The following is a 5,180-nucleotide window of genomic DNA, read 5'->3' as shown; positions in this document are numbered from 1 at the left end:
AATTTAACAAATACACAAAAGCATATGAAAGTGCTCAATAGGTTTACACAAAGCAAACATCCCCACATACCCAGCACTCAATTTGAGATATAATACCATTATCAGAATCCCAGATAGTCCTCTTAGAGGAAATAGGACTTCCTAGTGACTACCTCCCAAGGATAATCACTATCTTATCCTCTAACACCATAGATTAAGTTCACCTGCTTTTGAACTTTCAGCTAAAAAGAATGCACCATACAGGATGTCCCATAAGTTGCGATACATACATACTTGCATGCTTGATAAAAATGTACACAATGTTCATGAATTATGGATAAATTCTGGACAATTTTTATAGCATACTTTATATTTATATGAACATTCGACTACCCTATCAAAACTGCTTCCAAGTCTGTCCCCTCAAAGTAGTCTTCAAAAAAACTACTGAATTCTTATAGTCCTCTTCTGAGCTTACAGGGGAGGGAGAATATTTTTTCTATACTTCGGAGTTAGACATTTGAGACTGAGAAATGAAGCTGACAAGAAATAGATTAGCAGCAGAAAAAAGCATATAAATTTATTATGTGTATACAAATGAGAGGGAGGAGTCTCACAGAGGAGGAGAAGCAAAGAAGGGCCAGATGATTAAAGCTTAAATAACAATTTAAGCTACAGAACCAAGAACCAAGAACCAATTTAAGCTTAAATTGCTTAAATTGTTATTTAAGCTACAGAAAGAAATAGGGACTTGAAGGCTCCTGGAAGGTAGTGGTGAGAACCTATGAGAGGGTGAGGAAGGAACTGCCCTGCAAACAAGTCTTACCTTATTATGCAGATAAAGTCTCTCAGGTAGCAGCCTTCAGAACTAGGGGAAGAACAGAAGAATAGAAATCTGCCTGGGCCTGGTGTCCTAAGCTTGAAGACAGTCTCTGGTTAATGTGGATACTAGGGAATTCATGGTAATCTCATTCCTTCTGAAATAACACCCAGATAACAGAGATCTTGGTTCTGAAACGCCTTGGTTCAGAGACTGCTGCTTTAGTTCGAAGAACTCAGCAAGTCAAGTCATACTTTTGGCATTTGTTTTCTGAGCCACATAACAAGGCTCCTTAGAAGATCTCTCTCCTTCCCTCTCTTCCTTCTTTCTTTCTCTTCTTTCTTCATCCTCCTCCTTCTACCTCTTGCTCCTTCCCACCCCCTTTTTCTTTCTCTCCTCTCTCTCTTTCTTCTTGTCTCTTATCATCTCTTATCTATTTAGGCGGCATGATTTCTTCGCTTGCGATCATTTTTCTCTTAAATTAGTACACAGTAGACAAAACCCTGAAAGGCTCAGGAAAACTCAACGACTGGCAATCCTAAAACCAAAAACAAGAAGAGGAAAAGAAAACATACCGCGTTGGTTAAATTTCAAGGAAAGGAGAGCCTGCCTTGGCCAAAGATCAAACTAGGACCTTCCTTTTGGAAAGTAAGTTGGTCCCATAGGAACTCATGAACCATGTATGAATTTCCTTCTTAACTAGAATGTAGCATGGAAACGCATTGTGGAAATGCAAGGTGCTGTGCAAATGCAACGGGATTGATGCTTTGTTAAGACTGATGTGGGCCTATGAGCAAGGAAGGAGCTTAGGGTTCTCAGAGCAAGGAGGAGCAAGGAAGCTTTTCCGCAGAATTTTCTGGCCCTCCACCTGAGACACAAATCAGAAGTATGTCCCTCCTTGAAAGCCATTAGCATCCATCTAAGAGCCTCTGATTACTGGAAGTTCCGATCAAAAGCTATAGTTGTCAGACCTAGAACTAAGGTAAGGGTCTGATTCTACTTCTTGCAAGGTGTGTTTGGTTCCTAGTGACGGAATTACAGAAGCCTCAAGTTGTCTGGAAATGCTATTGCTGATACTGTGAGGACTCCCCGCGGCTGCCAGAAGTGGATTTGCCTTCTTTATCAAACATGCACTTCCTTCACCTGAGAGTTTCTATTCAAACCTTGCAGAGCACCGTTTCTTGCTCAGGAAACTGCTTTTTACACTATTTTCTTCTTTGAATCTTGTCCTATGTTAGCTGGTAGAATGTCTCATTCACAATTTGAAGAACTTCAACGTGTTCATGTAGTCGTGGCCGAGTGGTTAAGGCGATGGACTAGAAATCCATTGGGGTCTCCCCGCGCAGGTTCGAATCCTGCCGACTACGGGAAGAACATTTTACTTCGACCGTACACGCCCAGCGAAGAAACTGGCACTTAAATTTGACTTTTTACCCCTTTTAGCTAGAGGTAAAAACTCATGATGGACCTTGAGAATTTTACTGTCTTACTTTCTCAGCGCAGCGCAGGCATCGGCCCCGCCTCTGCGTTTCCTGCCTTCAAAACCCACTCCGGTGGAGTCCAAGGACGTTCCTTGCAGGGTTTGCAACTCCCTTCTCTATTCGCGAGAGCTCAAACCTGGTTGAGTAGACAGGAACTAGTGGGCTATAAGGAAATCTAGAGAGGGCTCTTTTTTTTCCTCTTAAGGTTCTCAAAAAGCGCCATCGCTGGCCATCCGGTCGGGCTGGTCTATTCTGGAGTGTGGGAAAATTGGAGTTGATTGAAGGCTGGGCGCCGACGCGTTGGACTCAGGAGCTGAGTCACATTAAATATAGTCGGCAGAAAAAAACGCAACTGTTGAGCAAAGAGATTGAGACAGTGAGTAATTTCATGGAGGCTTCCTAAGAGACCATTTTTCACCTATTCCTCGTTAGTATAGTGGTGAGTATCCCCGCCTGTCACGCGGGAGACCGGGGTTCGATTCCCCGACGGGGAGATAATGACTTTTTTAGCAAAGCATAGCTCGAGTTCCAGGGAAATGCTGGATTTCTTTCCTTAATAGAGTTCCTTTACCGACATACTCATTGTAAAAACCTTGAGATGTAAGAAGCAACTGAATCAGTAATAATAATACCAGGAGAAAAACAACTCTACGATGAAGAAAACAGGTGGGCACCAGGTTAACCCACTGATCAAATCAGTATTAGTATAAATGAGAATTATATATCTCATTATATTATGTACTCAGGAGAAACATCACTTTTGTGATATTCCTGGCAAAAATGAATAATCTGAATCAGAGAAAACATAAGACAAGCCAAAGTGAGAAACATTCTACAAAATAACTGGCTTATACTCTTCAAAAATAGCAATGTTACAAACCACAAAGAAAGCCTGTTTAAATATTACACATTAAAGAAGACCATAAAGAAATGACAGCGGAATGCAACACATAATCTAGAGTTTTTCTCTTGTTATAGAATATGTTATTGAAACACTCGGTAAAATCTGAATAAAGTCCGTAGATTAAATAACACTATCAGTGCTAATTCTTGATTGCATTACTTGTTCTATGGTTCTATAACAGAATGTCCTTGTTTACAAGAACACATATTTACAAACTACATTTAAGGGAGAGGAGGTATGTGTCTTCCAACTCTCAGATAGTTCAAAAATAGAACATGTATAGGTATATGAGGGACGGAAGAGAAAATACAGTAATATGCTAAATATGCTAACATTAGGGGGATGGTGAAGGTACCCAGGAAGACTCTGTATGTTATTCTTGTAATGTTTCCATCAGTCTAAAATTGTTTCAAAATAGAAACTTAAAAGAAGAAAAAAGTGATAGCCATAAATTAGAAAATATTAAAATTTAAATGCTCAAGTATATACTTTTAACCATAAGCGTGGAAGAGTTGATAAATAGATTAATAAATAGGAATTTAGAACTGTTGAAGGAATGAGATTCAAACATTGTGAATAAGCAAGGAAATTCATAATGTGAGAAAAGCTAAATTAAGAATGAGTGCCTAAAACAACATTGATAATGACTACCTTTTGGGATATGAGAACAAAATGGTACTACAATTCAAAACAGCAATAAATTTTAAGATGGGGAGGTGTGACAAATCCAAATTATTCTATGCTCCCTTATAGAATAAAGTTAGAATTAAAATTATACCCAATATATACAATGGAACAATGCTAAAGGTTGAATACTAAAATCAATATTTCTGTGAACCATGGTCAAAACCAAACAGCATTGTTCTTTCAATGGAGGAATAGTCTTCCAGCATATGAGGTCTGTCCAGAAAGTATCCAGCCATTGTTTTTCATGTTTTGCATATTGCATGGATAGATACTTTCTGGACAGAACTTGTATAACAATAAATCTGAGATTTTGTTTTAAAATTAATTATTTATTTAAAAAATTAATTAGTTCTCTCATAAAATGTGGGTAGTCAAATTTAAAAGTTAATATTATTGTACCAGTCAATAGATATTTTCTTCAGTAACATTGCTGCACGGTTGAGGGATTGATGTCTCATCATTTTCCCTTAGCATTGATTGGATTTCATTTGTCTCTGTTAACTTCTTTCCTTCATAAACAAAACTTTCTTTATTTTATCTATAGGAAAAATGATTCTTCATGGATAAGAAGTATAAACTATTTGTTTTAAGCCACTGACAAGCAATCAACACAAGTAAGCCTTGAGAGAAGGGAATCATATGATATGAGTTGCTCATGCACAGGGCTTTCTTTCTGTGAGTGTGTTCTATACTGCACGTTTTAGCATAAAACTCATGTGAAAAGAAGCAGTTAGGGGCTACCAAAATACATAGAACCTGATGCTCAAATTTCAAGTGATAAGGGAACTGCAAAGAAGAATCTCAAATTTCTATGACTCTCCTTACGTCACTAGCTAATTCCTAATTTCTACATACACAGGAAGATGTTCCAAGGCTGTAGAAGAAAGCAGCTGGAAGACTGATCATATGTAGAGACTCAGCAGCTGCATGTTTCTAGGGAAATAGAGGTTAAAGTTCATGCTTCTCCCAGTTGGAAGGGCCTCAGTCAAATGGCTGTCATTTCAAGACTTCAGATACATTAACCCTTAGCAGTGACAAACCCTAGCTGTAAGCACCACATAAAAAGAGAAAGGGCTGTTTTCACAGTAAGAAAAGACTAACCTAGACAAACTGTAACAAAGCTTCAATCTTTGTGTATTCTAGAAAACTTTTAATTTTTAGAAATAAAACAATACATGTCTCTAATCTGTGAGTCAAAGAAGAAACACAATAGAAATTTTAAAATGTTTTGAGCTGAATGGTAATGAAAATAAGACATACCACGATTTGTCTAATGCATTTAAAGCTATTTTTGGAGAGAAATTTTTAC

General features: G+C 38.0%; 2 non-coding genes across 2 annotated transcripts; both read left to right on the top strand.

Moving 5' to 3' along the window:
* Positions 1-2,084: 2,084 nt before the first annotated feature.
* TRNAS-AGA (transfer RNA serine (anticodon AGA)) lies at positions 2,085-2,166 on the top strand. The gene has a single exon. It is a non-coding gene; the product is annotated as a tRNA-Ser (tRNA).
* A 536-nt stretch (positions 2,167-2,702) lies between these two features.
* Positions 2,703-2,774, top strand: TRNAD-GUC (transfer RNA aspartic acid (anticodon GUC)). The gene has a single exon. It is a non-coding gene; the product is annotated as a tRNA-Asp (tRNA).
* The last annotated feature ends 2,406 nt before the right edge of the window (positions 2,775-5,180 follow it).

The sequence above is a fragment of the Nycticebus coucang genome, chromosome 9, assembly GCF_027406575.1.
Source record: "Nycticebus coucang isolate mNycCou1 chromosome 9, mNycCou1.pri, whole genome shotgun sequence".
NCBI classification, from domain to species: domain Eukaryota; kingdom Metazoa; phylum Chordata; class Mammalia; order Primates; family Lorisidae; genus Nycticebus; species Nycticebus coucang.
The sequence above is the reverse complement of the archived record's forward strand: the minus strand, read 5'-3'. Positions and strand labels throughout refer to the sequence as shown.